At 45.8% G+C, this 21,917-nt stretch overlaps 1 long non-coding RNA gene across 1 annotated transcript in view; it reads right to left on the bottom strand.

Annotated features, from left to right (window-relative positions):
• The window catches only part of LOC122920271, a 70,916-nt gene extending 51,368 nt beyond the window's left edge, over window positions 1-19,548 (bottom strand). Inside the window, exons 1-2 of the long non-coding RNA XR_006386900.1 lie at window positions 19,432-19,548; window positions 18,641-18,770 (exon numbers count right to left, since the gene is read on the bottom strand). This is a non-coding gene — a long non-coding RNA (uncharacterized LOC122920271). The remainder of the gene's footprint in view (window positions 1-18,640; window positions 18,771-19,431) is intronic.
• Window positions 19,549-21,917: the final 2,369 nt, after the last annotated feature.

Below are 21,917 nucleotides of genomic sequence, written 5' to 3'. Positions count from 1 at the left end.
GATTCAGCTGTGCCTAGGCCATGTGACCAATAAACATGAGGTCACTGACCTAGGAAGACGGTGTGGCCTCTTCAAACAGCTGATCGTCAGGGGTGTTGGGAGTAGGACCTCCACTGACCAGATACGGGTGACCTACCCTGAAGATAGGTTATCAATGTTGATTTCAAGAAAAATCATACCTGTTGGAAGAGTGTTGTGGGCATGCTCTGAGGCCTGTGGAGGAAGAGGTGAGGTGTGACCAGCACCTATAGTCATTGGCTGAGCCGTTTATCTGCCTCCAGCTTTATAATAGAGACAACAACTGCTCCCAGTGCACACAGCACAAGTGTCACGGATGGTGTAACAGAAAACAAGAAGTTACAAATAAGGATCCGACTGGCTTGATCCAAAACTAAGGAACAAAAGGGTGACCCCTATTAAAGCCCTGAAACTCTCCCTGTCTTCTCAGCCCATGCAAAGATCTCAGTGATAGAAGGTTGCATGTCCATGTACCTAGACTGAATGACACCTGCAAACCCTATAATAGTGAGGGGACACGACCACCAGCTCCCTGCACTTAATACCGAGGGAGTCAGGGTCACCTAGAACCAAGCCAACAGGAAAACAACAAATACAGAAATAGACTTATCTGAAAACCTAGCTGTAGCAACTTCTAGCAGAGAACACAATCCAGGATGTAATATAAACCGCAAGGTGAGGCAGTATGGGGAGGAGATATATAGGGAGGCAATCACTGCTAATAGATGACAGCTGGGAGAGGGAGGAGAAATGTCAAAACAAAAGCAAAACAAAAGAAGATCATGCAGGAGGTACTGAAGAACGTCTATCAGAACTTCTCAAAGATCTGGTGGTGACAGTACCCCTCCCTCTACGAGTGGACTCCGGACACTCAGAGCCCACCTTCTCAGGATGGGACCTATGGAATGCCCTGAGAAGATGAGTGGCCTTAATGTCCGCCACTGGAACCCACATCCTCTCCTCAGGACCATAACCCTCCCAATGAACGAGGTACTGAAGAGAACCGGGGACAATACGAGAGTCCACAATCCTAGAGACCTGAAATTCAAGATTACCATCAACCACAATCGGAGGAGGAGGCAAAGAGGAGGGTACAGTGGGTTGGACATAAGGTTTTAATAGGGATTTGTGAAAAACATTATGGGTCTTCCAAGTCTGAGGAAGATCAAGACGGTAGGCAACGGGATTGGTGACGGACAAGATTTTGTAAGGCCCAATAAACTTAGGACTCAACTTCCAGGAGGGAACCTTCAATTTGATATTCTTAGGAGACAACCATACCAGATCACCAACATTCAGGTCCGGACCAGGCACATGTCTCTTATCCGCCACACGCTTATATCTCTCACTCATGCTCTTTAGATTATCCTGAATCTTTTGCCAAATAGATGACAAAGACGAGGAGAATCTCTCCTCATCAGGTAAACCAGAAGCCCCCTCTCCAGAGAATGTCCCAAACTGCAGATGAAACCCATATGCACCAAAAAATGGTGACTTATCAGAGGACTCCTGACGACGGTTATTTAAAGCAAACTCAGCAAGGGAGAGAAAAGAACACCAATCCTCCTGATTCTCCGCCACAAAACAACGCAGATATGTCTCCAGATTCTGATTGACGCGCTCTGTCTGGCCATTCGACTGCGGGTGGAAAGCAGAAGAGAATGACAACGAACCCCCAAGCGAGAACAGAAGGCCTTCCAGAATCTGGAAACAAACTGCGTGCCCCTATCAGAGACTATGTCTGAAGGGATACCATGCAGTTTGACAATGTGATCAATAAATGCCTGCGCCAGCGTTTTAGCATTGGGCAAGCCAGGAAAAGGAACAAAATGCGCCATTTTGCTAAAACGGTCCACCACCACCAGAATCACAATCTTCCCCGAGGAACGAGGCAGGTCCGTAATAAAATCCATGGACAGATGTGTCCAAGGACGGGAAGGAGTGGGTAACGGAAGGAGAGGACCCGATGGCCGTGAATGAGGGGCTTTGGCATGAGCGCAGGTCTCGCAGGCTGCCACAAAACCCTCAACCGACTTACGAAGAGCCAGCCACCGGAATCTCCGAGCAATGAGATCCACTGTGGCTCTACCCCCCGGGTGCCCAGCAAGGACAGTATCGTGGTGCTCCTTAAAAACCTTGTGTCGTAAAGCGAGAGACACAAACAACCTCCCAGGAGGACAAAGATCAGGAGCCTCTGCCTGGGCTGCCTGAACCTCTGCCTCCAATTCAGGATAAAGAGCAGACACAACCACCCCTTCAGACAAAATGGGACCCGGGTCTTCAAAGTTCCTCCCTCCCGGAAAACAACGTGACAGGGCATCCGCCTTCACATTCTTAACCCCAGGGCAGAACGTGACAACAAAATTAAACCTTGAAAAGAACAAAGACCATCTGGCCTGTTTCGGGTTCAGACGCTTGGCTGACTCCAAGTAGGCCAGATTCTTATGGTTGGTAAACACGGTAATAGGGTGTCTGGCTCCCTCTAGCCAATGGCGCCATTCCTCAAAAGCTAACTTGATGGCCAACAACTCCCTATCTCCCACATCGTAATTTCTCTCTGCGGAGGAGAGTTTCTTCGAGAAAAAGGCACACGGTCGCCATTTGGCAGGAGAGGGACCCTGAGACAAGACCGCACCCACACCCACCTCAGAAGCGTCCACCTCAACTATGAAGGGCAGAGAGATATCAGGTTGTACCAAGATGGGAGCGGAAGCAAAACTCTCCTTGATACTAGAAAAGGAAAAATCCACCCCTTTTCTAGTCATATCAGTGAGTGGTTTAACAACAGAGGAATAATTCAAAATAAACTTCCTGTAATAATTGGCAAAACCCAAAAAACGCATCAGCGCCTTCTGATTCTCAGGAAGCTCCCACTCAAGCACAGCGCGGACCTTCTCGGGGTCCATGCAAAAACCAGAAGCGGAGAGAAGAAACCCCAGAAATTGAATTTGTGGAACCGCAAACACACATTTTTCCAGTTTAGCGTGCAATTTATTCTCCCGCAGAATGAGCAAGACCTGACGTAGGTGGTCCTTATGAGTTTTGAAATCAGGAGAAAAAAATCAAAATGTCATCTAGATACACCAGTACAAATTTCCCCATTAAATGATAAAAAATGCTGTTCAGAAAATGCTGAAAGACGGCTGGAGCATTCATCAAACCAAAAGGCATAACCAAATTCTCAAAATGGCCCTCAGGGGTATTGAAGGCCGTCTTCCATTCGTCTCCTTCTCTGACCCTGACCAGGTTGTATGCCCCTCTTAAATCCAACTTGGAAAAAACTTTAGCCCCAATAATCTGGTTAACCACTTCAGCCCCCCTAGCTTAAACACCTTTAATGACCAGACCACTTTTTACAATTCTGCACTACACTACTTTCACCGTTTATTGCTCGGTCATGCAACTTACCACCCAAATGAATTTTACCTCCTTTTCTTCTCACTAATAGAGCTTTCATTTGGTGGTATTTTATTGCTGCTGACATTTTAACTTTTTTTGTTATTAATCAAAATTTAACTAAATTTTTGCAAAAAATGACATTTCACACTTTCAGTTGTAAAATTTTTCAAAAAAAACGACATCCATATATAAATTTTTCGCTAAATTTATTGTTCTACATGTCTTTGATAAAAAAAAAAATGTTTTGGGTAAAAGTTATAGCATTTAGAAACTATGGTACAAAAATGAGAATTTCTGCTTTTTGAAGCAGCTCTGACTTTCTGAGCACCTGTCATGTTTCCTGAGGTTCTACAATGCCCATACAGTAGAAAATCCCCACAAATGACCTCATTTTGGAAAGTAGACACCCTAAGGTATTCGCTGATGTGCATAGTGACTTCATAGAACTTTTTATTTTTTGTCACAAGTTAGCGGAAAATTATGATTTTTTTTTTTCCTTAAAAAGTCTCATATTCCACTAACTTGTGACAAAAAATAAAAACTTCCATGAACTCACTATGCCTATCATGAAATACCTTGGGGTGTCTTCTTTCCAAAATGGGGTCACTTGTGGGGTAGTTATACTGCCCTGGCATTTTAGGGGCCCAAATGCGTGCAAAGTAGTTTGAAATCAAAATCTGTAAAAAATGGCCTGTGAAATCCAAAAGGTGCTCTTTGGAATGTGGGCCCATTTGCCCACCTAGACTGCAAAAAAGTGTCACACATGTGGTATCGCCGTACTCAGGAGAAGTTGGTGAATGTGTTTTGGGGTGTCATTTTACATATACCCATGCTGGGTGAGAGAAATATCTCGGCAAAAGACAACTTTTCCCATTTTTTTTATACAAAGTTGGCATTTGACCAAGATATTTATCTCACCCAGCATGGGTATATGTAAAATGACACCCCAAAACACATTCCTCAACTTCTCCTGAGTACAGCGATACCACATGTGTGACACTTATTTGCAGCCTAGATGCGCAAAGGGGCCCAAATTCCTTTTAGGAGGCCATTTTTAGACATTTGGATCCCAGACTTTTTCTCACGCTTTAGGGCCCCTAAAATGCCAGGGTAGTATAAATACCCCACATGTGACCCCATTTTGGAAAGAAGACACCCCAAGGTATTCAATGAGGGGCATGGCGAGTTCATAGAATTTTTATTTTTTTGGGCACAAGTTAGCGGAAATTATTTTTTTTAGTTTTTTCTCACAAAGTCTCCCTTTCCGCTAACTTGGGACAAAAATTTCAATCTTTCATGGACTCAATATGCCCCTCACGGAATACCTTGGGGTGTCTTCTTTCCGAAATGGGGTCACATGTGGGGTATTTATACTGCCCTGGCATTTTAGGGTTCCTAAAGCGTGAGAAGAAGTCTGGAATATAAATGTCTAAAAATTTTTACGCGTGAGGGGTATGGTGAATTCATGTGAGATTTTATTTTTTGACACAAGTTAGTGGAATATGAGACTTTGTAAGAAAAAAAATTAATAAAAATAAATAAATAAATAAATAAAAAAATCGATTTCCGCTAACTTGTGCCAAAAAAATGTCTGAATTGAGCCTTACAGGTGGGTGATCAATGACAGGGGGGTGATCATGGAGTCTATATGGGGTGATCACCCCCCTGTAAGGCTCCATTCAGACGTCCGTATGTGTTTTGCGGATCCGATCCATGGACGCGTGGATCCGCAAAACACATACGGACGTCTGAATGGAGCCTTACAGGGGGGTGATCATCCCATATAGACTCCCTGATCACCCCCCTGTAAGCCTCCATTCAGACGTCCGTATGTGTTTTGCGGATCCGATCCATGGATGCGTGGATCCGTAAAACACATACGGACGTCTGAATGGAGCCTTACAGGGGGGTGATCAATGACAGGGGGTACTCAGGGAGTCTATCTGGGGTGATCACCCCCCTGTCATTGATCACCCCCCTGTAAGGCTCCATTCAGACGTCCGTATGTGTTTTACGGATCCACGCATCCATGGATCGGATCCGCCAAACGCATACGGACGTCTGAATGGAGCCTTACAGGGGGGTGATCAATGACAGGGGGGTGATCAGGGAGTCTAAATGGGGTGATCAGGGGTTCATTAGGGGTTAATAAGTGACGGGGGGTGTAGTGTAGTGTGGTGATTGGTGCTACTTAAGGTAAGCAGGTAAGCAGATCCACTCGCTTACCTTCCGATCCTGTGAACGCGCGCGCCTGTGTGCGCGCGTTCACAGGAAATCTCGCGTCTCGAGAGATGACGCACGGATGCATCCAGGAGTAATGAATCGAACGCTGCCAGGATGCATCCGTGCGTATAGCGGTCTTAAGGTGGTTAAACAGGTCCGGGACTAGAGGAAGCAGATAAGGGTCACGAATTGTGATACTATTGAGCTCCCTGAAATCCAGACATGGTCTTAAAGAACCATCTTTTTTCTTAAAGAAAAAAACAGCGGCAACAGGTGACTTCGAGGGTCGTATGTGTCCCTTTCTCAGACTCTCAGAGATATAAGCACGCATAGCGACCCTTTCAGGTTGGGAGAGATTGTATAAACGAGAATTAGGCAGCTTGGCGCCTAGGATGAGATTAATACGGCAATCGTACTCCCTGTGAGGGGGCAGCTCCTGAACACCACTCTCAGAAAACACATCCGAAAATTCAGAGAGAAAAGATGGTACAGTCTTAGTAGAAACCTCTGAAACAGATGTCGTGAGGCAATTCTCTCTGCAAAAGTCACTCCAACCATTTATTTGCCTCGCTTGCCAATCAATGGTGGGGTTATGAGCCAGGGTAGCCCCAACACTAGAGGAGTAGGCAACCCGCTTAGGACGAAACATGACACATCCTCAACATGAGTATCACTCACAATCAAACGGATATTGTGAACTATGCCCTTTAACGAGTTCTGAGAAAGTGGAGCGGAATCAATAGCAAAAACAGGTATATCCTTTCCCAAAGTGCATACCTGGAAACCATGTGTTAAAGCAAATTGATTATCAATGAGATTGACAGCTGCTCCACTATCTACAAAAATCTCACAAAAAATGTTCTTGCTCTCCAGCGCCACCCTGGCAGGTAGGACAAAACGGGAACTACAAGCAAACTGAAAACCTTCAATTTCCGCATCGACCTTGCCATTAGTAACAGATGGAACGTTTTTAAAGGGAGTCTGTCACCACTTTTTTGCATGTTAGACCATTAAAATAGGGTTATTTGATCCAGCCAGAACATAAAAACGGTACCTTTGTGGTAGAAAACGGACTTTTCAATTTGCAGAAAACGAAGTTATAAGATTATTTTCGGAGCCCTCTCAAGTGCCCAGGGCGGTCTCTCAATCCTCAGAGCCCAGGCAGGCACCTCCTAAACGGCTGATAACGCCGCCCTCCGTGCGCCTCTGCCCGCCCGTTTACTCCCCTCCCCTGTCCCTTTCCACTGCGGCTGTGCGGTACAAATCGTAGCGGGCGCATGCGCAATGCGATGCCCGCTCCTGGCAGGGCATCGCAATACCTATTGCGCATGCGCCGGCTAATCGCCGTTTAGCCGGCGCATGCGCAATAGGTATTGCGATGCCCTGCCAGGAGCGGGCATCGCATTGCGCATGCGCCCGCTACGATTTGTACCGCACAGCCGCAGTGGAAAGGGACAGGGGAGGGGAGTAAACGGGCGGGCAGAGGCGCACGGAGGGCGGCGTTATCAGCCGTTTAGGAGGTGCCTGCCTGGGCTCTGAGGATTGAGAGACCGCCCTGGGCACTTGAGAGGGCTCCGAAAATAATCTTATAACTTCGTTTTCTGCAAATTGAAAAGTCCGTTTTCTACCACAAAGGTACCGTTTTTATGTTCTGGCTGGATCAAATAACCCTATTTTAATGGTCTAACATGCAAAAAAGTGGTGACAGACTCCCTTTAAAGGATTTTTTTCAGTTTGTTTCGAAATATTTCTCAAAAAACTGTCTGAATCTCCTAGAGGGACAAACATTTGCCAAATGATTTATACCTCCACAAAAGAAACAAACCCTCCTCTGAGAGCTGAATCTTCTATTGTCAGAGACTAGCAAACCCAGCTGCATGGGCTCCTGCTCAGAAGAGATTGAGAGAGACTGAGACCCCTGCGCACTGAATAAGACCGCCGCACTGTCCTTGGACTGAGTATGACAGGAAGGAGTGATCTCTCCTCTCTCTCTAAGACGCCTGTCAATACGAACGACCCGAGACATGGCAGAATCCAAAGAGATAGGTCTCTCATGAAAGGCAAATGCATCTTTCAATCCCTCTGAAAGACCATGGCAAAATTGACTTCGGAGTGCAGCATCATTCCAACCAGTATCAGCTGCCCATCTCCGAAATTCTGAACAGTATATCTCTGCGGACTGTTTACCCTGGCATAAAAGACGTAGTCTAGACTCAGCCAGAGCAATATGATCCGGATCATCATATATCTGACCCAGGGCTAAAAAATAAATCATCCACTGAACGGAGGGGCCGTGCCCCCACCGGCAGCGAAAAGGCCCAAGACTGAGCGTTATCCCTGAGCAGCGAGATGATGATCCCCACCCTCTGCTCCTCTTCACCAGAGGAATGGGGAAGTAGACGAAAATGGAGTTTGCAAGCCTCTCTAAAACAAACAAAATTCTCACTACCCCCGGAGAACGTATCCGGGAGCGAGATCTTAGGCTCAGAACAAACTCCATGAACGCAAGCTGAACCGGTTACCTGAAACTGATATACAGTCTTACGGAGATCTGCTTCCTCCAATGAACGACCCTGCATGCGTTCAGTCAAAAGTGAAACCGGATACATGCTTGAGACGGTTTTGGCGGTTTATAATGTCACGGATGGTGTTACAGAAAACTAGAAGACACAAATGAAGATCCGACTGACTTGATCCAAAACTAAGGAACAAAAAGGTAAGCCCTGTAACAGCCCTAGCTCTCTCCCTTACTGCTCAGCCTATGCAAAAATCTCAATGGTAGAAAATTGCATACCCTCGTTCCTCGACTGTATGACACCTGAACACCCTATAATAGTGAGGGGACACGACAGAAATAAAGAAAAAGACTTATCTTGTGGATGCAGCAGTAACAGTTTCTAGCATCAGCACACTCCAGGAAGTTGTATAAACCGCAAAGTGATGCAGTATGGGAGGGGATTTTAAGAGATGCAATCAGTGCAACTAGATAACAGCTGAGAGAGGGAAACGAGATGACAAAACGAAAGCAAAACAAAAGAACCTCAAGCAGGAGGTTCTGAAGAACGTCTGTCAGAGCTTCTCAGATATCTGGCGGTGACACAAATGTGCATTGAAAAGCCTTGTAAATATATATTGCTGTAATCTCTATGTTCACCAGCAGGTGGCAGCAATGTGTTCAGCAAGGACTAAGCCAGTTTAGTGTTCCTAGGCTGGAATAGTTCATTCCAGTTTAGCTCCCCCCTCTGTGAGCAGAAGTGGGCTCGTCCACATCCTGCCTAATGGGTGGGGAAGGAAGTTAAGTTAGTGTGCCAGCCACCCCGGCTAGGGGAAGGCTGTGCGTGTAGGAGCTCCCAGTTATAGGGATCTGAAGCCAGGATCTTGTCTCGGCTGAGACAATTGATCATCATCCCCAACCTGAGCCTTGCAGCCTCAGCTGGAAGAAAGCAAGCAGCCACCTCCAGTTACAGGAAGAAGCATACCCTGAGAAAATAACTGTGAGTACCGTCCAGAGACCCCAGGAGAAGCCAAATTCCTCCTCAGCAAGTCAGTCCCCAAGACAGCAGAAGATAGTCAGTGCAGAAGATAAATTCCTGCCACATTACAGAGCAATAAGCAGACGTCCTTTTCCTGCAAAAGCTCCAGGCACATGATAGAGCAAAAGATAATTTCCTGCCACACATTGCCAATACCTGCTGGTATCAAAGACTAATGCTGTATCTCACTTGGATGAAAACTGCAACTAGTAAAGACAAGTTTGAACTTTACCAAAGGTCTGGATCTCAATTACTGCTGCAAATTCCTCAATTACTCCTACTAGCACCACACTCAGTTTATTGCAAGTGAGCCAGGATCCAGGAGTCCAGCCTTACCCAGGTAGGAGACACCGTTGACACTATTGCAATTACCACACAGAGACATTACACCACTCTGGCATTTCTAACCTGGTATGTCAGTTACAACAACCTTAAAGGGCCCTGTGTTAGTACCCTGCGAACGCTGCAATTAGCGTCACAAACAAAACTATAGACTATTATAACCATATCCTGACCCACTGCATAATTTGGTGTCCGTGTTAATGTACCCACGGTCCGGCTCATTGCACTTCCCCTTCCACGCTCGCTATTTTAGACCTAGTGTGAGCAGGGAGCGTTAGCGGATATCGGCTCAAGTAACAGTTGCGCAGCCATCTGCGCCTGAGACATGCCTAATATAGGCGTATTTAAGTATAATAAATGACTCCCTATGTTACTATTTTGGTTCTGCTAGGACAGCATTTTGTGTTGCACTATGGTATTGCCGCCCCGCCTATTTGTGTTGGTGCCGCCTTCTGTCAATTTGGACCCACCTACAACATGGGGCCACATTAAATTCACAGTTTGCCCCTATCAATTGGCATGAGTTTCACTGGTCCTGTACCACAGGCTGGAGCCTTACCACGATGCCACAAATCTCATACAGACTGTGCCAGATATAGGCTTCTTTCCAGGTCGCACACCAGTACACAGCTCAGATGTGCACAAGGCAGAAATACACTGACCACACACTTCACCGGGCAATGCAGCTTCCAGCACCACCACTGGTTCCAGCACCACCTGCTCTGCATGACATATTTTGAGAAGCAATTCCAGGGAGAAATTTGCTCTGAATTTATAGATGCATGCCCTATTTCTTAATGTACATCTAAAAAAATGAACACGGGGGGCGGAGCTTGGCGGCAGAGCGAGACGCACATGTCCGTGTGAGCTCTGCTATCGGCTACGCGTACACAAGCTTTTTAAGCTATAACGAGAGCCCAGAAATGGGGAAAATCGGCAGGGATAAGGCCAAAGACACCCCGGGCACACGTGGATCCCACCATTCCCACAGAGAAATGGAGAAATTCTTGAGAAAAGGAGCCGTGCCGACTATAGCCGAATCCAAGATGGCGCCGGAAAGAGAAGCCTCTGAACAAGGAGAGCAAACGGACGCCTCGGTCGACTCAGATGGAGGTAGGGATAGTGAAGCCGGTACCAGATGTCCCAGAGATAACCTCCCAGTATCCAGAGACTTTATCACAAAAGCATTAGGGGTTGCACTGGCCCCGTTGAGACAAGACCTGCAGGATATTAAATCCGACCTGAAGCAGGTTGGAGACAGGGTTGAATCCCTTGAAGCGGGCTGGGAAGGGACTATAGCTTTTAATTCGGCGGTTACCAACAGCTTTGACCATGCCCAAGCCCATATTAATCAGCTGTACAATCTTATTGAAGATCAAGACAATCGCGGGCGTAGGAAAAACTTACGTATTAAGGGTGTACCGGAGACTTTGCCTTCAGACGCCATCATGGCCTCAATGGTGGAACTGTTTCACAAGATACTAGGCCCGGACGCCACTGATGATTTCACTATGGACAGGGCCCATAGAGCATTACGCCCTCCCCCTAAGCCTCAAGAAGCTCCAAGGGACATAATATGCCGACTCACCAGCTTCAGTACTAAAGAGATGTTGCTCAAAACGGCAAGGGATAAACATCCAAAAGCTTGTTTCGGCTCCACAATCACCTTATTCCAAGATTTGTCACCAATGACACTGCAGAAACGGCGAGCTTTGAAGCCGCTCCTGGAAATCCTGCGAAGTAGGAACATTATTTACCGCTGGCTCCATCCGTTCGGACTGCTGGTGAATACCCCCAGGACGCAAAGCGGTAATCAGGTCTCCTGCAGACCTTATACAGTTGTACAATACCCTGGAAATAGAGCCACTAGAGATCCAGGACTGGACCACTGTGAGGAATCTTACAGACCTCCCTGCTGTTCCGGCATTAGCTGCTTGGACCCCTGCCTCGTCCTCCAGACAAGAGGAATCCTCCCAAGATGACTCCAAAGAGGCTACCATTGCATCCAGATTGAGTTTGTGTGGTGATTTCTGATGCTATGTTTACATCTATGCAAAAGGGCGTTGAGGAGCATTACACATATCTGGAAAGTAGCTAGGGGATAAGTTATGAGGTTGTTAGTATGTTTTTCATATGTCCTCTAAGCTAGTTAAACTAATGATGAATCTATAAATGTCTTACTAAAACGTAGCTGACATAGGAATTATATATCTCTCCCGTTTCCCTATGACTTAATGCTCCTCCTTAACCGCCTCCGGACCGTCTAACGCAGATGTGCGGTCCGGAGGCGGCATCGCTGCGCAGAGTCACGCATATACGCGTCATCTCGCGAGACGCGAGATGACGCGCTATGCCGGCCCGCGCATGCGCAGTTCGGGCCGGCATTTCGTCAGGGACTAAATCGTCATCAGCTTGCCAGCCAATGATCGTGGCTGGCAAGCTGATGATTTTAAAAAAATCCAATCAGAGCGCCAGATAACAGATCATATTTGTAAATATGATCTGTTATATGGCTGCCTGCTCCTCTGCTGGTTCTTTTCGTCGGTTGGATCCAGCAGAGGAGCAGGCTACACAGTGAGTACACCAACACTACACATACTAGCCCCAGATCACCCCCCTGAACCCCTATTAACCCTTTGATCACCCCTTTGATCGCCCCTGTCAATCACTAGTGAAAGGAAAAAAGTGATCAGTGCAAACTGTCACTTTCTTTTTTCACTGGTATTGACCGTTAGGTTTTAGGTATAGTTTAGGCCCCTTGGTTAGGTAGTTTAGGGATCGGTTAGCGCCCAGCCCACCGCACCGCAGTCCGTTATTCGCTGATTAGCGTATCGCTAATCAGCAATTGTACTTTTATAGTATCTGGAAGTGATCAAAACTGATCACGGTCAGATCTATAATTGTATTAGTGTCACTTTAGTTCTCCCTCCACCCAAAACGCAGTGTTTGCCCGATCAGGCCTGATCGGTCGCCCACACGTGCGTTCGCCCACGCCCGCCCCACCGCAGTGAAATAAAAAAAAATTTTTTTGATCGCTGCACATTCACTTTACACGCACTGTGGCGATAAAAAAAAAATCTGTTTTGATATTTTTTATCAACCGCAGCGGCCTCCGGTACTTCGCTAGCCTCCCCATTTGTAAGACAGGCTTGCTTTTTTTTCTTGGGTAGTCTCAGGGAATACCCCTAAATTTAGTTGCCCACATGTCAAACAGGGGGTATTCTTCTGAAGAGGCCTACAGGCTTCTGACCCAGTCGGATGAGGAGTGGGAACCCTCATCTGATGAATCCAGCGGGTCAGAATACGAACCTGTAGAAAGCAGTGGCTCTCTGACCCAAAGTTCGGACAAGGAGGCTGAGGTCCCTGATAGCACCAGGCGTACCCGGCCCCGTGTCGCTAGACCACAGGTTGCGCAGCAGAGTGGGGCTGGTGCTGTCGGATTACGTGGTGAGGCATACACCAGCAGCCCAGCCCTTCCGGGACCTAGAACCAGCACTGCCGTACAACCTGGTGAAGTAGCGAGCACCAGAAGGGCAGTTGAAGCTGGTACGGTGGCACGTGCAGTAGTGACCCCGTCGCAGCCACCGCAAAGACGTGCCCGTAGAGCCCCTAGAATCCCAGAGGTGCTGGCAAACCCTGATTGGCAGTCCCCAACTTCAGCCGCACCTGTAGTTTTCCCTTTCACTGCCCAGTCTGGAGTTCGGGTTGAGACAGCTCAGATCGGTTCGGCCCTGGGATTTTTTGAGCTGTTCTTGACTGCGGAGCTCTTAGACTTAGTTGTGGCCGAAACAAATCGGTATGCCACACAATTTATCACCGCTAACCCGGGAAGCTATTATGCCCAGCCTTTCCGGTGGAAACCAGTCCAAGTTTCCGAAATTAAAACTTTTCTGGGCCTCCTCCTCAACATGGGTCTAACTAAAAAGCATGAATTGCGGTCATATTGGTCCACGAACCCGATTCATCACATGCCCATGTTCTCTGCTGCTATGTCCAGGACACGATTTGAGGCCATCCTGCGTTTCCTGCACTTTAGTGACAACACCGCCTCCCGTCCCAGGGGCCACCCTGCTTTTGACCGGCTCCACAAAATTCGGCCCCTCATAGACCATTTCAACCTGAAATTTGCAGATTTGTATACCCCAGAGCAAAACATCTGCGTAGACGAGTCCCTGATACATTTTACCGGGCGCCTTGGCTTCAAACAATACATCCCAAGCAAGCGCGCCCGGTATGGGGTCAAATTGTATAAGCTCTGTGAAAGGGCCACAGGCTATACCCACAAATTTCGGATCTATGATGGAAAAGGTAGTCGGTTGCCCTGACTACCTGGGGAGCAGTGGGAAGACAGTTTGGGACTTGGTGTCACCCTTATTCGGCAAGGGGTACCATCTTTATGTGGACAATTTTTACACAAGTGTGGCCCTCTTTAGGCATTTGTTTCTAGAACGGATTGGCGCCTGTGGTACCGCGCGAACTAGTCGCGCGGGCTTCCCCCAACGGCTCGTTACCACCCGTCTTGCAAGGGGGCAGAGGGCCGCACTGTGTAACGAAGAACTGCTCGCGGTGAAATGGAGAGACAAGCGTGACGTTTACATGCTCTCCTCCATTCACGCAGACACGACAATACAAATTGAGCGAGCAACCCGTGTCATTGAAAAGCCCCTCTCAGTCCACGACTATAACCTTCACATGGGAGGGGTGGACTTCAATGACCAGATGTTGTCTCCGTATTTAGTTTCCTGCAGAACCAGACGCTGGTATAAGAAGGTGTCTGTATATTTAATTCAATTGGCTCTGTATAATAGTTTTGTTCTCTACAGTAAGGCTGGGAGAACTGGATCCTCCCTCAAATTTCAGGAAGAGATCATCGAGAACCTCCTGTACCCAGGAGGTTCCGTGGCCCCATCCACCAGTGTAGTTAGCCGTCTACACGAGCGACATTTCCCCAATGTCGTTCCTGGTACCTCAACCCAACCGCCCCCCGAAAAAGATGTCGTGTCTGTAGCAGGAGTGGAATAAGGCGTGACACCCGCTATTTCTGTCCTGACTGTCCTGACCACCCTGCCCTATGCTTTGGAGGGTGTTTCCGGAAGTACCACTCACAGGTACACTATTAGCATAGGGATCATCTCACCAGGACAGACACACAGGGCTATTAGGGCCCATTCACTCACACAGCTGCTGCAAACGTCTCCTTTCACATGGGACAAAGTGCATAACGCACTTCGCCACATCTTTGGGCGATTTGCGCTTTGCACATTGACCCATGGGGAAGGAGAGGTTTGTTCTATAAAGGTAAAAAAAAAAAAAAAAAAAAAACACCAGTAAGCAAAAAGGTTAATGTTCAGTTAAAAAAGTTAAAGTTTATATGTTCTGTTGCAAAGTTAATAAAATTATTGCGTTGCGGCCTGGTTTTTTCTTTTTTTTTTACCTTCCAGGTGGACCAACCGATCGATTAGCTGCAGTACTGATGTGCATTCTGACAGAAGCATTGCGCTGCTGTCAGATTACACGCAAGTCGGTGTATGCGGCGCTGCAAGACGAGATTTCTCCTCTGCAGTAACAGATACATTTGCCAAGGCATACGAGCTGAGGAGGAGGCGGCGTTCCTATGCTTTGGCAAACACTTTGTATATATAAAAAAATAAAAATCCCGGCAATGATTTATTCATCCACATCGATTGATGTGAATGGAGAAATCTGGTTTGCCAGGGCATACGAGCTAAGTGGGTATGGATGTAGGGCGGAGCTCCTATGTCCTGGCAGACGCCTTTCCCCTCCATTTTTTTTTTTGAGCAGAGATTTTTTCATCCAGATTGATCGATGCGAATGAAGAAATCTGTGCCGTTCATTTTTTTCTTTCAGCCCAGAGGCTGAACGGAAAAAAAAATCTCATTACCTGTATGCTCAATATAAGGAGAATAGCAGAAACTCCTAATGCTGGCCATACATGTAATGATTGCGGAGACCCTCAAATGCCAGGGCAGTACAAACACCCCACAACTGACCCCATTTTGGAAAGAAGACACCCCAAGGTATTTGCTGAGGGGCATATTGAGTCCATGAAAGATTTAAATTTTTGTCCTAAGTTAGCGGAAAGTGAGACTTTGTGAGAAAAAACCAAAAAAAAATCAATTTCCGCTAACTTATGCGAAAAAAAAAAAATTTCTATGAACTTGCCAGGCCCCTCATTGGATACCTTGGGGTGTCTTCTTTCCAAAGTGGGGTCACATGTGGGGTATTTATACTGCCCTGGCTTTTTAGGGGCCCTAAAGCGTGAGAAGAAGTCTGGGATCCAAAGGTCTAAAAATGCCCTCCTAAAAGGAATTTGGGCACCTTTGCGCATCTAGGCTGCAAAAAAAGTGTCACACATCTGGTATCGCCGTACTCAGGAGAAGTTGGGGAATGTGTTTTGGGGTGTCATTTTACATATACCCATGCTGGGTGAGAGAAATATCTTGGCAAAAGACAACTTTTCCCATTTTTTTATACAAAGTTGGCATTTGACCAAGATATTTTTCTCACCCAGCATGGGTATATGTAAAATGACACCCCAAAACACATTCCCCAACTTCTCCTGAGTACGGCGATACCAGATGTGTCACACTTTTTTGCTGCCAAGGTGGGCAAAGGGGCACATATTCCAAAGTGCACCTTTCGGGTTTTGCAGGCAATTTTTTACACATTTTGATTGCAAGGTACTTCTCACACATTTGGGCCCCTAAATTGCCAGGGCAGTATAACTACGCCACAAGTGACCCCATTTTGGAAAGAAGACACCCCAAGGTATTCCGTGAGGGGCATGACGAGTTCCTAGAATTTTTTATTTTTTGTCGCAAGTTAGTGGAATATGAGACTTTGTAAGGAAAAAAGAGAAAAAAAAAAAAATCATCATTTTCCACTAACTTGTGACAAAAAAAATAAAATTCTAGGAACTCGCTGTGCCCCTCACGGCATACCTTGGGGTGTCTTCTTTCCAAAATGGGGTCACTTGTGGCGTAGTTATACTGCCCTGGCAATTTAGGGGCCCAAATGTGTGAGAAGTACCTTGCAATCAAAATGTGTAAAAAATTGCCTGCAAAACCCGAAAGGTGCACTTTGGAATATGTGCCCCTTTGCCCACCTTGGCAGCAAAAAAGTGTGACACATCTGGTATCGCCGTACTCAGGAGAAGTTGGGGAATGTGTTTTGGGGTGTCATTTTACATATACCCATGCTGGGTGAGAAAAATATCTTGGTCAAATGCCAACTTTGTATAAAAAAATGGGAAAAGTTGTCTTTTGCCAAGATATTTCTCTCACCCAGCATGGGTATATGTAAAATGACACCCCAAAACACATTCCCCAACTTCTCCTGAGTACGGCGATACCAGATGTGTCACACTTTTTTGCTGCCAAGGTGGGCAAAGGGGCACATATTCCAAAGTGCACCTTTCGGATTTCACCGGTCATTTTTTACACATTTTGATTGCAAAGTTCTTCTCACACATTTTACAAAATAAAAAAAAAATCATCATCATTTTCCGCTAACTTGTGACAAAAAATAAAAAGTTCTATGAACTCACTATGCCCATCAGCGAATACCTTAGGGCAGGGGTGTCAAACTCAAATTCATCGGGGGCCGCATCAGCAGTTTGGTCACCGTCAAAGGGCCGGTTGTATCGGACTTATGGGGGATCTGTGGGTGACACTTATGGGGGATCTGTGGGTGACACTTATGGGGGATCTGTGGGTGACACTTATGGGGGATCTGTGGGTGACACTTATGGGGGATCTGTGGGTGACACTTATGGGGGATCTGTGGGTGACACTTATGGGGGATCTGTGGGTGACACTTATGGGGGATCTGTGGGTGACACTTATGGGGGATCTGTGGGTGACACTTATGGGGGATCTGTGGGTGACACTTATGGGGGATCTGTGGGTGACACTTATGGGGGATCTGTGGTGACACTTATGGGGGATCTGTGGGTACTTACAACTACAAGCGCTCGCCGCTCGGTAGGCAGGAGGGAGGAGGCAGGCCGGGAGGACAGGCGCTGGCAGCGTGAATCATACGTCATGCGCCCACGCCGCCTGCTTCATTCATAAAGTGGGCGGCGCAGGCGCGTGACGTATGACTCACACTGCCAGCGCCCAGCCTGCCTCCTCCCTCCTCTCAGTCTCGGCGAGTGCTTGTAGTTTTATTATCACTTCCTGCAGGGGCCGCCTGCAGGAAGTGATAATAAAAGGTGAAGGCTGGCGGCCGGCGGCGGGCCACATGACAAGGTCTGGCGGGCCGGATTCGGCCCGCGGGCCTTGTGTTTTACACCCGTGCCTTAGGGTGTCTACTTTCCGAAATGGGGTCATTTGTGGGGGTTTTCTACTGTCTGGGCATTGTAGAACCTCAGGAATCATGACAGGTGCTCAGAAAGTCAGAGCTGCTTAAAAAAGCGGAAATTCACATTTTTGTACCATAGTGTGTAAACGCTATAACTTTTACCCAAACCATTTTTTTTTTTGCCCAAACATTTTTTTTTTATCAAAGACATGTAGAACAATAAATTTGGCGAAAAATTTATATATGGATGTCGTTTTTTTTTGCAAAATTTTACAGCTGAATGTGAAAAATGTCATTTTTTTGCAAAAAAATCGTTACATTTTGATTAATAACAAAAAAAGTTAAAATGTCAGCAGCAATAAAATACCACCAAATGAAAGCTCTATTAGTGAGAAGAAAAGGAGGTAAAATTCATTTGGGTGGTAAGTTGCATGACCGAGCGATAAACGGTGAAAGGAGTGTAGTGCCGAAGTGTAAAAAGTGCTCTGGTCATGAAGGGGGTTTCAGCTAGCGGGGCTGAAGTGGTTAATGAGCTGCTACACTCAGATCCCTTTATAGTTATGTTGGATTTATTAGATATGCCAAATATCCACAGATCTGTTTGCCTGTATCTAAATTGCTACCTCTTGTTGTGACATAAGGAAGTTTTACATGCTCGTGTGCGCGGATTAGCCGTGTTCTCGGACCAATTCTCTCCCCTCAATCCACCTCCTTCTATGAGGAGACTATTTTATAAGTATGGTTAACTTACTAGTACTCATCATATGTGCTACATGTTTAGATATATCATTGGATTTACTTACTAATGTTACTCTTTTTATATTTTTTTTGGATTGCATTTTCCATATTTCCCTTCTTTCCGTCCCACCCTTTTCTCTGCAGCAGACGTTTCGGTGTTCTTCACTCTCAGGCCATAATGGCTGCTCAATGAACCTACAAGAAGAGATGAAATGGCTACTATAAAGATATGTTCCTTCAATGTCAGAGGGTTAAACTCACCTGCCAAAAGAAGTCAGATAATTCAGCTTATGCGTAAACAAAAGGTGAGCGTACTAATGCTACAAGAAACACATTTCAAGAAGGACCACGTGCCGCGGTTAAGCCATCTTACTTATAATAGGTGGCACCACAGTACATGGCCCTCCTCGGCCTCAAAAGGGGCTTCAATTGCTTTACACAAAAACTTCCCACTAAATGTCAGCTCCACACTAGCGGACCCGGCGGGTAGATTCATTTTTATAAAAGGCATAATAGGAAACAGCACCTATACATTTGGCAATCTTTACGCGCCAAACACTGTGCAAACTAAATGGATAGGTAATACCTTAAACCTCCTGAGGGACTTTACGGAAGGTACTTTGATTTTAGGTGGAGACCTAAATATCACATTGTTCCCACTACTAGACTCTTCGACAGGCACCTCGTCTACCTCGCGAATAGCCTTGAATAGAGTTAAATCAGCTATCAGTTCTCTAGGACTGGTGGATGTCTGGAGGACACTAAATCCCACTGTTAAAGATTACTCTCACTACTCGGTAGCCCACAGGTCATATCAAAGGCTTGATTATTTGTTCGTATCTACTCATAATCTTACCTCGTGTATTGATGCCTCTATAGGAAATATGCTACTGTCGGACCATGCTCCGGTATTTATAGAAATGGGTTTTGAGTCTGTGCCAAAGCCGATGTCGAATTGGAGGCTCAATGAAACATTGCTGGACTCACCGGATCATGTTCAGAGAGCTGCAGGAAAATTAGAGGAATATTTTCAGATTAATGCAACTCCAGATGTGGCACAAGGCATAATCTGGGAGGCCCATAAAGCCGTGATAAGAGGCCATTTTATAAGCTTGGGTTCCTTCCTTAAAAAGAAAAGGGAAGAACAGGTACTATCCCTAACAAAAAAAATACAAGTTTTAGAAACTTCCCACAAAAAAACCCGATCTGAGGAGGATCTGATTCATCTGAATCAAACACGTTCCTCCCTCAAAAACATCTTGAACCAAAGAACAGCTAAGCTTTTTCTTTCTGCGCGCTTTAAATATTATGCGCATGGAGATAAAGATTCGAAATTCTTACTCGCACAGATCAAAAAGAGGAAAGCTAAGTCATACATACAAAAGATACGTACGACAACATCCTCACTAGCTAGAAATACAGAAGAGATAGCGGTACGGTTCAAGGAATTTTATGAGTCATTATATAATATCCGTTCCAATGATACATTACAAGATAGAGAAAAGAGATCCAAAAGGATTGATGATTGGCTAGCTTCTTTAAATCTTCCCACACTTGGAGACCAACAGGTTGCCTCTCTATTAAAACCATTTACAATGCAGGAACTGACAGAAGTGGTTAAATCAATCCCGATGCATAAGAGTCCGGGCCCTGATGGCCTCCCAATGGTTTATTACCGAAAGTTTCAAACAGTCCTTCTTCCTCAATTCCTAGCGTTATGTAATGACACTTTCAAAGGGAAATCTCTGCCAGAACAGATTTTGATGGTTCACATTACTATTATCCCTAAAGAAGGAAAAGATGAGACGATGTGTGCTAGTTATAGACCCATATCTCTCTTAAACAATGATTTAAAAATGTTCGCCAAACTCCTGGCGCTCAGGCTAAAACCATTATTGCCAAACCTTATAAATAGCGAACAAGTAGGATTTGTAGCGGGAAGAGAGGGTAGAATGAACACTACTCGCCTTATAAACATTATACATCACGCGCGTAGCCGATCTGTGCCTCTAGTACTGCTGGGGACAGACGCCGAAAAAGCGTTTGACCGCATAGATTGGTTGTTCATGCAAAAAGCCTTGACGAAATTCAGAATTCCTGCAGATTTTGTCAACGCTATCATGGCCATGTATTCCAAGCCATCTGCTAAGGTGGTGGTCAATGGTACGCTCTCTCCCCCTCTGCAAATTTCTAATGGGACAAGACAGGGATGTCCTCTGTCACCCCTGCTATTTGTCTTGACAGTTGAATGTCTATTTCAGGCTATAAGACAAGATGACAGAATACGGGGTATTGCTACAGGGGGTTCATCATCAGTTGGCGGCGTTTGCTGATAACTTATTGGTATTGATTTTGTGATTAACCCCACAAAGTCGCAAGTTTTAAATGTGACATTAGACACACAGCGGCTGAAAAGACTGGAGCTCAATACCCCGTATCAATGGTCAGCTTCAAGCATTAATTTTCTGGGCATTAAGCTTACATTCAATCCTGCCCGGTTATTTGAGGAAAACTATCAGTACTTATCCGATTATATTAGACGTACATTGGATTCCTGGGAGATACCATTCACATCATGGTTTGGAAGACGTTCACTAACCAAAACCATTATATTACCCAAAGTTCTATACCTCCTCCAAACCCTCCCTATATTTATACCCCGCTCATTTTTTGCCAGAATAGAGTCAACTCTCTCTAAGTTTTTATGGAACAAGAAGAAACCCAGGCTTACTAAACAATACACTACTTTACCTGTCAAACAAGGAGGTATGGGGGTGCCAGACTTTTATGGATATTACTTGGCAGTTCAAGGGATGAGGTGTCTAGAGTGGCTACGCTATCAAGGGGATAGACTTGGTAATACTCGGTAATACGACCCCTACTTCTACATGGAAAGTGTGTTAATGAAACATATATTGGAAATCCCATTACTAAGAATACGACACGGCTATAGAGACAAAAACGGAAAAATAACTTTATCACTGCCACCATCTCCCCCTTGACACAACTGAGGGATATTCTACAAGATGCACCTCCACAATTTATACAAACTCTCTCAGAAGAGGCTAAAGCTATCAATACGCCAATAGTGGATGTATTAGACGAATGGGGCACACTGAGAAAAGAGTGGGATAGAGGGGAAAATGTTTCCTATTTATCTTTTCTGCAAAAATCATATGTAAGGGATTACTTAAGGCCAATTACACCTATAAACAAGACAGACCCAACAAGGTTTGAGAAGCTAGTCCTCCAGAAACAGGAACCTGTTAAAAAAAAATCTCCAGTCTATACTCTATGATAATCACACTTACAAGCCCAGATGTTAACCCTTATTTAGAGAAA

Source organism: Bufo gargarizans, chromosome 10 (genome assembly GCF_014858855.1).
Source record: "Bufo gargarizans isolate SCDJY-AF-19 chromosome 10, ASM1485885v1, whole genome shotgun sequence".
NCBI classification, from domain to species: Eukaryota; Metazoa; Chordata; class Amphibia; order Anura; family Bufonidae; genus Bufo; species Bufo gargarizans.
This window is presented reverse-complemented; position numbering and strand designations above follow the sequence as displayed.